Source organism: Mustela erminea, chromosome 6 (assembly GCF_009829155.1).
Source record: "Mustela erminea isolate mMusErm1 chromosome 6, mMusErm1.Pri, whole genome shotgun sequence".
Lineage (NCBI taxonomy): Eukaryota > Metazoa > Chordata > Mammalia > Carnivora > Mustelidae > Mustela > Mustela erminea.
In genome coordinates, this window is record NC_045619.1 from 38,580,119 (window position 1) to 38,593,378 (window position 13,260).

The window sequence follows — 13,260 nt, forward strand, 5'->3', positions numbered from 1 at the left end:
CAGACTCAGAGTTCTTAGAACCACAAAATGCTATATATCTTGAAACATCTGTATCGTTTAAAATCTTGCTTGCTTTGAGCATTGCACATTATGGAATTTAGCATGTGCTTTATAATATAAACACTCCTTAGATCTCTTTTGCCTCTTAGCCTGTTTTACTATTCTTTCATTCATTTCTGCCTTGGGACCCAGTTGCCAGGAGTAGACTGCTTTTTCTAAAACATATGCTGTCTTCCTAAGGGCTAATAAAGTCTGATTGATAGAAAATGTGCTCTTTCATATTCTCTGCTTGCTTGTCAATTTATGATTTTTTCAAGGCCACATTCTTGTCACTGACCTCACTGCAGTGAAGGTCAGTCCCAGGGAGAGGTTCCATGTATCCACAGAGGTCATGACCAGACCGTGGCATCCACATTCTCTTTTCTACACTTAAAAACAATGTCTTGGTGCCACAGGGCATCAGGATAATCAAACCTTTGTTAGAAGACACATTCATTCTGTATAAAAGCATTCACTAGAGAGTAACATTTCACTTCTTTTTCCTTCAAAAACTTTTTTTCCCCACAGCTTCTGATAGGAAAGCAGCTATTAAAAATGATTATTTTTTAAATTCTTAATGCCTCGCTCTGTGCTTCATGCTATTAATTCCATCAGAATGCATATTGACATTGCATAAAGGATCTATATACTCAAGTCATAATTATTTAAATTATAAATGAAAGATTTTACCAGGATCTGACATTGTACATCGTGAAATGGAAATTTAACTTTGTAATTCTCTGTGGTCTCTGCAGTTTAGATAAACTACTTGATAATTTACTTACTTTTCTCATCGCTAACCATGCTTCAGAAAAGTAGACCATGGAGGTATAACATTAATATATTTGGGCACTGTCAACACTACTGCAAAGGAATGATACTGTACATATCTAAGGCCAGTAGCCAAATATTCTGGAAAGCTGAACCACATAAATATAGAACACTTTACACCAGTCACTACATAGTTGGGAAACTATGCATCAGTTAAACAAAGAAATTAAACACATAGGGCCTGCTACATTTAAATATTTAAGTGCTATATTTTAAACAAATCATATTATTGTAGGCCAGAGGATTTCCAAGGCAAAAAGTAAAGTCTGAGACTTTTATAGAACACCTTTTTTTTTTCTTTTGAGATTTTGAACTTCACACAATAATGCTTTTCATTTCTGTACTTTCTCCAAATGTTTTCAACTTCTTAGAGGCTACATTGTTTTGTAAGAATAAACTGTGGGTTTTCCAAAGAGCCTCTCTCTCCCACTCAGCTGCCCTGAGGCAGCCTGTGCACACAACTTATTTTCATTTCTCTCACCCTAAAAATGATCAAATAAGGGCAGTTTCCTCACCAACATTTCTAGGGCAAGAGGCTCTAACAAGTGCAATCTTTTATCACCACAAACATCTCTTCTCTTTTTATCACCACAAACATCTCCTGTGTATCTCTTCACAAACATCTCAGCTCTGGCACATCCAGAGAAAAGGGTTTTTTGACACACACCAACCGTGTTAGAATCAGGGCTCTGACAATTACAAAGACACACAAGGTGAATATACGGTTTAAGCCGTTGGAAAGTAGATCCATTGAGCATCCTTGGAATCTGGCCACTACAAGCCGGGAAAGCTCCAGCAATGCAAGAGAATCAGTGCAGTGTCTTCAGAATCTGCCCCTGCTTGCCACCAAAATAGACACTTGCTGGCTGCACACGTCTCAGCATCCTGGTTCAAATAAGGATACTGCATATTACATATTCTTTACTATTTTGGAGTTGCCATGGCAGAGGAGAGAAGAGATATTTTTGTTGATGGAATGTCTCTTAACAGAGCTCCTTATTTTGGCCTTCCTGACTTTCTGACGCAGTTTTCAGATCTACTTAAAAATCCTTCTATGACTTTCTTTAAAAAAAAAAATTTTTTTTTAAACAATCAACATTCCAGAAACATACCCAGAAAGAGTAGAAGGTACGTGGTGAAACCTGCAGATGGACAGATGACTGGGATTTAAAGATACAGAGTTCAGATGAAAAGAATGAATAATCTGTCAAAATTTTAATAAGCTCTTTAACCTTCAGTCCAAACTCCTGGTCCTTTCTCAGCTTCCCTTTTCCTTTCTCTTTCCATTAACCCTTGTATTCCTGTTAATCATTGCTGCCTTGCCATTTAAAAACAAAACTGGTGTCTCAGATTGAACTAGGTTATGCTTTAACTTGAAAGAGACTTGTAATGGCTTGAGATAACAAGTCTTTTTATTTTTTCATATGCCGGATATCCTTTGCAGGTCAATTGGAGGCTTTGCTCTGTGCTACTCTTCCCTGGGGATCAGGTTTATGGAGTAGCCTCCATTTAGAACAGGGACCAACAGACTCTGGCCTATAGATGAAATCCGGCAATTTGGTAAAACACATGAACATATGAGTTTGATAATGAGTTCATAATGATGATGTTTTTAAAAAAGATGGGAGGAAAAGACAGACAGTAAAACAGAACTCATTAGATACTATGGAAATTTGTGAGAGCACAAAATCATTACTCCATGAATTCATGGTAAAATGGGCATAATTATGCATTCTATTCTGCCTTTCTTGGATGAATTATATTTCAGGGTAATCAAGTATGTTTGGTGGAGGAAAACAGGTCATTCTATTCATCAAAAATACCAGTTACTAAATGCAGATACAATGATGGAATTAGAAAATTGCCATTTACAAATCCTAATGAACTAACTGATTTGGGATATGATCATTAATGGAGGTAATAACACTAGATTAATGGGTTGATGGGAAACAATGAAATGAAGGGATCAGGATATTGCCACTTGTACCTGTATAGCAATCTTAGTAATATGAAAGTGAGATGAGCTGGCATGATATGTCATCTGATAGGATGTAATAGGAAATACTGCATGTGTTGGAAATACACAGAATTATCTACGGTATTTCTGGCGAAAATAAGTTAAAACTAATTCTAAGTTTCCACATCTAAATTCCATTCTATAGGAAATACTACAGATGGAGAAACAAGTTAAAGGAAGTTAAAGGACATCATAGGAAGAAATCTACCAAATGCAGAATTCCTCAGGACACCTGATACAGTTTCTTTAACAAATCAAAAGCATAAAAAACGAAAGGAGAGAGCACCATTCTACAATAGAAATAACCTAAAAGATCTAATAATCAAAAATAGTGAGAGTAGCTTGCTTTGATCTTAATTCAACTCAACTGCAAAAAAGACATTTTTGGATAATTGGGGAAATTGAATGTGACCTGAATATTAGATCATAATAAAAATTATTTATAATTATATAAGGTGCAATAATGGCATGGGGATAATGTGAAAAAAGGTTTTTCCCTTTCTGAGATGCATATTGATATATTTAGGGATTGAAGTGACACGGTTCTGAGACTTGCTTTGAAATACTTCAGCAAAAGTAATTACAGGTTTCATTGAGGGAATATGTCAAAATGTTGGTTTTTGTTAGAGTTGGATGGTGGATAATTTTTCATAATAATAGTTTTTAAAGGAGACAGGAAGTCCTAATGACACAAAAGTGCCAACATCTACAAATTGGTTTAAAAAGTCAAAGCTGGGGCACCTAGGTGGCTCAGTCAGTTAAGTGTCTGCCTTTAGCTCAAGTCATGATCCTAGAATGGAGCCCCAGAGACCTGGGGCAGGCCCCTACTGAGAGGGGACGGGGTGGGGGGAGGTCTGCTTCTCCCTCTTCCTCCCTCCCTCCCTCTCCCTCCCCCCTGCTTATGCTCTCTCTCTCTTTCAAGTGAATACTGTTATGCTGGAAATAAAAAAAATAAATAAATAAATAAATAAAAGAAAAAAATAAATACATAAAAAAATAAAAAGTCAAAGCTATAATGATCAAAATCCCCAATGGGTTCTTGATAGTATTTGACAAGATCACTTTAGAATTTATATAAAAACTCAAAGGGTGGCAAACAGTCAAGAAAATTTTATAAATAATAAGAAGAAGAAGATCAGAGAGACCGGCATACAAAATCTAGAAATTTCTTATAATGCTATAGTAATAAAGACAGTGAGATACTGGGACAGGAAAAGAGAAATACACCAGAGTCAAAGGACTAGATAAGTTCCATACAAAAATGGATTCTTCAATTTATGGCAGAATACACTTTACAGTAGGCTCTGAAAGGTGGTTGCCACCAGGATAATTGGTTATCTCATTATACACAAAATCAAATCAAATCCAGGTTAAAAATCTTAAAGATGAAAGACAAAACTACAAACCTTTTAGAAGATATATGTCATGACAAGTAGATCATTGCTTATCTAAGGAACCCCCAGGTATCTCCAAATTCTTGAACAAACTGGCAATATTTCATGCTAATTTTTCTTTTTCTCTTTCTAGGTTTAAGACGTGGTGGTGTTCATCCCTGATGTAAGGGAGTTCTGGAAGGTACCAGGCAACAAGATACCCACCTGGCAAAGAGCAGTCCAGTGCCTACAGAAGTATTGTTAGGGTTCGTAATCAAAAGGAGCGAGACTGATACAAAGCGAAGGTCAAGCAAAGCTTTATTTCGCACCAAGCATCGAGAATCATACTGACCGGTCAGGGCGTCTCAGTCTCACTCCTTTGATTACGGACCCTAACAGTATGAGTGGCAGAGACATAAAATTTGTCCTTAAGTTCTGAAAAATTTCACAGTTACTACAATTTTATGTAGAAAAATAATCTTTTCTTTAAAGTCAAAAGGAAATCTGTAACTATGCCTTTAAAAGGTCTTTTTTAAGAAACATTGTCATCTATACTCTGCATTTGTTTGGTCTTGGATTTTGAGAACTGTACAGTGACGTGTGCTTAAAATTTTTCAGAGTTCAATTTAAATATCATCTCTTCATGTAGTTGCTCCTTTTCTCTCTTCCCTGCCCTGTCCCAATCTCTATGTAGGATTCGTATTACCATGATTCAATTCATCAGTCTTTTCCTTTGTGACTAGTGCCTTTCATGTCTTAAGAAATTCTTTCCTATCCTGAGTCAGAAAGGCGTTCTATTATATCAGAGGTCAAGGAACTTTTTATGTAAGGGGCCAGAGAGTAGACATTTTCTGCTTTACAGACCATACAGTCTCCATGACAACTGCTCAATTCTGCCACTGGGTCACAAAACAACCATAGACAATACATAATGAATGGGCGTGGCTATGTGCCAATAAAACTTTATTTATGGACATTGAAATTTGAATTTTATATTATTTTCACATGTCACAAAATATTATTGGTTTTTTTTTTTTTTTTTTCTAATCATCTAAAAAGGAGAAAGACATTCTTAGCCTGTGGGCATACAAAACCAGGTGGTAGGCCTGATTTGGGGTAAACCATAGAGTTTGAAGGATTGACCATAGTTTTACATAGAGAAGATAAAAGAGCCATGTTCTTTGGCCTGGGAAATTATGGGGAGGAGGCAGAGAAGAAGAGAGGAGAGTGAAGTTATCAGAGGCGTGTTTCTCAATTTTTCTCTTTTCAAACTCTGATTCAGTGAATAAAGAGGTGTTGTTATGTAAATGAACTAGGCAGGGGGCTATTGCTTCAGATCTCCAGTTGAGACTCCATAAAGCAGTCCCTCAAAGCTTCCCCACACCAACAGGGCCCTAATGAGTCAGCCTGATGGTACACAAAGAAAAAAATTAGGACTACTAGCCCAGCCCCATTTCTCATTGGTGGTAAGTAGATAAGTACCATGGAGAACAATAAAGCACAGAAGATAGATAAGATGTGTGAAGATGGCTGTCATTTGAAATATGATGTCAGGAAATTTTTCACTGGGAAAATTTAGAGTAAAGGAAAAAAAGAAAAAATGGTCAAGCGTCTCAGGAAGGAAACAAGTGCTTCCAGGATGAGGTGTCTGGCATGTTCCCGGTAGAGCAGGATGGCTACTATATGGGTACAGAGTGATCAGCAGGGAAAATAGAACGAGATTAGCTGAAGGACATAATGGGGGCTGAGATTATTGTAAGGGTCCTTGGGTCAAAGGAAGAACTTTGAATGCATTCTTTAAGAGATGATAAACCATTGGAAGTTTTTATGCCAAGAAGTAATACAATGTAACTTTTGTTTTTACCAGATCACTCTAGCTGCATATTGAGAATAGACTTTAAGTGTCAAGGACAAATTCCAGAAGACCATTTAGCAGGTTGTTTGAATAATCCAGGAGAGAGATGATGGTAATTTGGATCGGGGCAGTAGTGGTGTTGTAAAAAGTATTTGCGTTCTGGATATATGTTGAAGGCAGGAGCAGTGGGATTTGTTGACAGAGGAGATATACATTAAGGAAGAAAGATGAAAGTCAGAGACAAATCCAAAGTTTCAACCAAAGAGCAGCTGAGATTTGGAAACACTATTTTAAGCATCCATTCTTGTGTGCCATGTAGTGATTCCTTCAATGATCACTGAGACAAGTGGATGTTTTCTACTCACTGACTTAACCGAATTCTTCTGTATCTGGTGAAGCCCCTGCTTCTGCTGTCCACTTTCTCTGCACAGCGATTCTTCTTCAGATAACCATCTTCCTTCTTAACTTCTTCTAATCTAGGTCATTGTAAACATACAGAGGGCTAACATTTAGCAGAGGACACCAGATAGCCTACTTTGTGAACTTTTTAAAATGGGATATTATAGTTCTAAAATGGCAGACTCTGTTTCAAGGCTGGCTCACTTTTGTCAGCCTCACAGCCAATTAGGGATCTTTGGTTTGTTGCTGTTTTGGGGTTTCTAATTTATTTCTGAATTTGAAGCTGGGTTCCAGATTACTAATGGTATTATAAAATGAACATGATTAATCTGGTGTGCTTATGTAGTATTTATGTATGTTAAGTATGCAACGTAGCTTCACTCCCTTCATCCTCTTATCCCCATTCCTAGCTCTTACTCCTCACATATTATATAAGGTAGGTTAGGTGTGGTAAAATTTAAAACCTGCCTGATGGTTCTCAATGGTTCATATGAATGCAAATCATTTGGAATAATCAATAAGATGCAGATCCTCAGACCTGACTCCTAGAGACTAAAATTTAGCAGATATGTGATAGGCCCCAGGCTCTCCAGATGAACTTGCAGCAAGTAGAAAATAGAGTGCAATCTAGGAAACACAGAGGTAGGCAGAACAGTTCAAGATGGTGAAGAGCAGTACTAGCCCAGGATGAAAGAACTGGCAGGAAACACTGGAGAAGGCTAGAGCAGTATCAGAAAACAAGGAGCCAAAGGTGTTAGCATGCAACAGTTCTACCTAATACTGAATATGTTTATACTTGATAGTTGGACTATGTTATGTGGAGTCTTTGGAGTCTTGACCTCTGTGTGAAGGTCAAAGAAGCTTACCAATTAACTATCACTAACTATCTAATCTTGGCCAAATTACCTCATCCTCTGGACCTCAATTTCCTAATCTGTAAATTGAGAAAAAAAATGCCCAACCTATTTTTGAATAGACCATTTAATGGAATTAAATGAGACAATATAAATAAAGCATTTAGTATTCTACCCAACACAGAGTAAACATTCAATTATGACTGATAATTATTATTAGAGCGTGTAAGTAATACCTGTATAAGGTATTTAAGTATGAGTAAGTAGCTTGGTGTATACATATACACATATTCATCCAACATTATGTAATTTTATTCTCATCATCAAGCACACCCCTGACATCTCAGGGTCTTTTCATAAATTAAAGATCTTTTTTTTTCAAAGCCCATATTCTCTAGTTTGTATTAATTCATAAAAATGGAAAATTTCTTACACTTCTATCTCTGATTACAACCTCCTAAAATAAGGAACAACGTCTTCATGGATCTGTTTATATAGTACACTAGTATATACCATTTATAATAGAGAATTTCATTAATGCCTTTGATAATCTTCATCTTCTTATATATTTACAAATTGTGCTGTAATTTGAGTTATTTTAATAGACTAATAAGCTAATTTGAGCAACTGACAACAAAAGAGTTCTGACTCCTTATTTCTAATTCATATCCTAATGGGAATAATGAAAAAGGTGAATAAAGCCAAGCAAAAACAATAAACGATTTGGTCATAGCATTTAAGTTGTCACATTATTGCAGCTTTGAAGAATGAGAAGTTTTTGAATGGTGATAAAAGGGACAAGAGTAATGACTCACTTGAGAGTATTCTGGGTTTTGTACTAAAAGGCCCAAGAGTCAAAACCCAATTTATGTTATTTCCAATGTCCAAAGACACTCACAGAATTGCAGGGATAATGGTGTCAAAATGTTATAGGGAAGCTGAGGAGTCAGGACAGGAAGGAACAAGATGATGGAGGAGTAGGAGACTTAAATATTGTCGGGTCCCAGGGGTTCAGCTAGATAGTTATCAAATCATTCTGACTACCTACAAACTACACAGGAGATTGAAGAGAGAAAGAGCAGAAATTATAGGAACAGAGAAGCAGCCACTTTCTGGAAGGTAGGATGTGAGGAGAAGTGATTCCTAGGCGATACACAGGAAGAGAGACCACAGGGGGAAGGGCAGGCTCCCGGCAACAGTTGGGCAGTGGAGCACAAAATTGGGACTTTTAGAAGTCTTCTCCTGAGAGACATCACTCTAGAGGCTAAGAAGCGGATGGAGCCCCAGCGGGGACAGTGTGGTCTCAGGACCTGTGTGGTCAAAGACTGGGGGTGCCTGAGTGTGGCACAGCTGCCAGGTATCAGAGTAGGGAATCCGGCTACAGAGACGGAAACAAGGTGGGGGCTATCAGCTTGAGGTTACCTTACAACATGATCCAAGGCACAGTTGGGCCGCTGCTCTTCGAGCAGAGACCCAATAAGCAGCAGATCCAAAGAGACCACCTCCTTCCTCCTCCAGGAGAAGTGGCATGGAAGTATGCAGCAGGAATCTGCTGGGTTTGGAGATGCCAAATGGTGCTGTGTGCCAGAGATAGAAATGCTCGGTCACAGGCCAGGTAAGGTTGGCGTGCAGCCAGAGATCAGGGAGATGGGAAGGACTGAGGGCACACTGAGGAGCTGGGGCCCTGAGCTCTCAGCTTCTAAAGGCCATAGATTGGGAGGTCGTTATCTTCATTCCCATCCTCAAAGGCTCTACGGAAAGCATTCAGGGAACAAAAGCTCCTAAGAGCCAGCCCAAGCAGATTACTTAGCCTGCTCCTTGGCAAGGGTGGTGCAATTCATCTCAGGCAAAGACATTTGAGATTCACTGCAACAGGTCCCATCCCAAGAAGATGAGCAAGAATATCCAGCAAGATCACTGATCAATGAGAACTGTAGGGGAATGCAATATATAGAATTCATGGCTTTTTTTCCCATGATTCTTTAGTCTTTTTTTTTTTTTAAGATTTTATTTATTTGACAGAGAAAGACACAGCGAGAGTGGAAACATGAGCACAAGGAAGAGAAGTGGGAGAGGGAGAAACGGGCTCTGCACTGAGCAGGGAGCCAGATGCAGGACTCAATCTCAGGACCCAGGGATCATGACCTGAACCGAAGGCAGATGCTTAATGATTGAGCCACCCAGGTGCCCCTCTTTAGTCTTTAACGTTAAATTTTTTTAATGTTATTTTTTCTATTTTTTAACGATTCCTCTTTCTTATTTTAACCTTTTTTTAACTATTTTATCTTATCAATACCTTTTTTAAAAATCCATTTAATTTTCATTGCTATGCTTATATTCTATCCCTTCATTGTATCTAAATTTATTTTTTGTATACATATAGGCTTTTCCTTCTTTGACATTTTGGGATACAATTTCTTCTAACAGATCAAAATATACCATAAATCTAGTGCATGGCATTGTTGTAATATCCAGCCTGAGCATATTCTTTCCTCTTTTTTTTTTCTCAACAAACTTTTATCTTATCAACTCCTTTTATAGAATCTTTTTAAATTTTCATCTTTATAGTCATATTCTAACCTTCATCACCTTTACCCTTATGTGTGTGTGTGTGTGTGTGTGTGTGTGTGTGTATCTTGCTTTCTTACTTTCTTTCTTTAAAATTTTAGGAGGTAGTTTCTTCTAAAAGACCAGAATACACTCAAAATCAAGTATGATGCTCTGTTCTATTCACCAGTCTAATTTGTATATTTATATATTTATATTTTATATATTTCTCTTTTCTTCTCCCCCTGGTTTTGGGTCTCTTCTGATTTGGTTAGTGTATATTTTTCTGTGTTGTTATTACCCCTTTATTATTTCATTCTCTCATTCACCTGTACATTTTTAATTTTTTGTAAAAGATTTTATTTATTTGACAGAGATCACAAGTAGAGAGGCATGCAGAGAGAGGAGGGGAAGCAAGCTCCCTGTTGAGCAGAGAGCTCAATGCAGGGCTTGATCCCAGGATCCTGAGATCAAGACCTGAGCCAAAGGCAGAGGCTTTAACCCACTTAGCCATCCAGGTGCCCCACATTCACCTATTCTTATCTGGATAAAGTGACAAGGTGGAAAAACTCACCAAAAAAAAAAAAAAAAAAAAAAAAGAAGAAGAAGAAGAGACAGTACCAATGGGTGGGGACCTAATCAATATGGACATTAGTAAGATATCAGAATTAGAGTTCACAATGACGATGATCAAGCTCCTAGCTGGGTTTGAGAAAAAACATGGAAGACACTAGAGAATCCCTTTCTGGAGAAATAAAATCCTTTTCTGGAGAAATAAAAGAACTAAAACTAAAGAACCAAAATCTAAACAAGTTGAAATTTAAAAAGTTATTGAAATACAATAAAAAATGGAGGCTCTGACAGCTAGGATAAATGGGGCAGAAGAGAGAATTAATGATATAGAAGATCAAATAATGGAGAATAAAGAAGCTGAGCGAAAGAGAGACAACTACTGGACAAACAACTACTTCAGACATAAGTGATACCATAACATGAAACAGTATTGGAATAATTGGGATCCAAGAAGAAGAAGAAAGAAGGGGCAGAGGGTATATTGGAGTAAATTGTAGGACAAAATTTCCCTAATTTGTCGAAAGGAGCAAGGATCAATATCCAGGAGGAACAGAGAATGCCTCTCAAAGTGAATAAAAATAGGTCCACATCCCGTCATCTAATAGTAAAACTCACAAGCCTTAGTGACTAAAGAAAATCCAAAACGAGCTCAGGAAAAGAAGTCTGTAACATATAACAGTAGAAATATTAGTTTGGCAGCAGACTTATCCACAGAGACCTGGCAAGCCAGAAAGAACCAGCATGATGTATTCAAAGCACTAAGCAAGAAAAATATGCAGCCAAGAATATTATATCCAGCTAGGCTGTCATTGAAAATAGAAGGAGATATAAAAAGCTTCCAAAAACAAAAATGAAAAGAATTCGCGAACACCAAACCGGCCCTACAAGAAATATTAAAAGCCGTACAAGAAATATTAAAGAGAGTAGAACAGAAAGGAACAGACACAATATACAGTAACAGTCACCTTACAGGCAATACAATGGCACTAAATTCATATCTTTCAATAGTTACCCTGAATGTAAATGGGCTAAATACCCCAATCAAAAGGCACAGGGTATCAGAATGGATTAAAAAAAAATAAGACCCATTGATATGCTGTCTGCAAGAAACTTATTTCAGACCCAAAGACACCTCCAGATTTAAAGTGAGAGGCTAGAAAACAATTTACCATGCTAATGGACATCCAAAGAAAGCTAGGGTGACAATCCTTATATCAGACAAATTAGATTTTAAGCCAAAAACTATGAGGAAGGATACTATATCATACTTAAAGAATATGTCCAACAAGAAGATCTAACAATTTTAAATATCTATGCCCCTAACATGGGAGCAGCCAACTATATTAACCAACTAATAACAAAATCAAAGAAACACATAGACAATAATATAATAACACAATAATAGTAGGGGACTTTAACACCCCCTCATTGAAATGGACAGATCATCCAAGCAAAAGGTCAACAAAGAAATAAAGGCCCTAAATGAAACACTGGACCAGAAGGACATCGTAGATATATTCAGAACATTCCATCCCAAAGCAACAGAATACACATTCTTCCCTGCTGCACATGGACCATTCTCCAGAATAGCTCCCATCCTGGGTCACAGATCAACTCTCAGCCAGTACCAAAAGATTCAGATCATTCCCTGCACATTTTCAGACCACAATGCTCTGAAGCTAGAACTCAATCACAAGAGGAATGTTGGAAAGAACTCAAATTCATTGAGGCTATAGAACATCCTACTAAATAATGAATGGAACAACCAGAAGATTACAGAAGAATTGAAAAAATTCATGGAAAACAAATGAAAATGAAAACACAACTGTTCAAAATCTGTGGGACACAGCAAAGGCGGTCATCAGAGGAAAGTATATAGCAATACAAGCCTTTCTCAAGAAGCAAGAGAGGTCTCAAGAACACAACCTAACCCTACACCTAAAGGAGCTGGAGAAAGAACAAGAAGGCCAAAACCCAGCAGGAGAAGAGAAATCATAAAGATCAGAGCAGAAATTAATGAAATAGAAACCAAAAAGAGACTAGAACAAATCAATGAAAGTAGGAGCTGGTTCTTTGAAAGAATTAATAAGATTGATAAACCCCTTGATATAAACCCCTGGCCAGACTTATCAAAAAGAAAAGAGAAAAGACCCAAATTAACAAAATTGTGAATCAAAGAGGAGAGATCACAATCTGCACTGAAGAAACACAAACAATTAAAAGAACATATTTTGAGCAACTATACACAGGGAAATTTGACAATCTGGAAGAAATAGATGCATTCTTAGAGTTGTATAAACTTTTTACAAAACTGAACCAGGAAGAAATAGAAAACCTGAACAGACCCATAACAGTAAGGAGATTGAAGCAGTCATCAAAAATCTCCCAACAAACAAGAGCCCAGGGCCAGATGGCTTCCCAGTGAAATTCTACCAAACACTTAAAGAAGAATTAATACTATTCTCCTAAAACTGTTTGAAAAAATAGCAGTGGAAGGAAAACCTCCAAACTCATTTTATGAGGCCAGCATTACCAGATCCCAAAGTCAGACAAAGACCCCACCAAAAAGGAGAATTACAGACCAATAGCCTTGATGAACACAGATGCAAAAATTCTCATGAAAATACTAGCCAATAGGATCCAAGAGTACATTAAAAAGATTATTCACTACGACCAAGTGAGATTTATTCCCGGGCTGCAAGGTTGGTTCAACATCCACAAATCAATGTCAAACAATACATTAATAAAAGAAAGAAGAACCACATGATAATC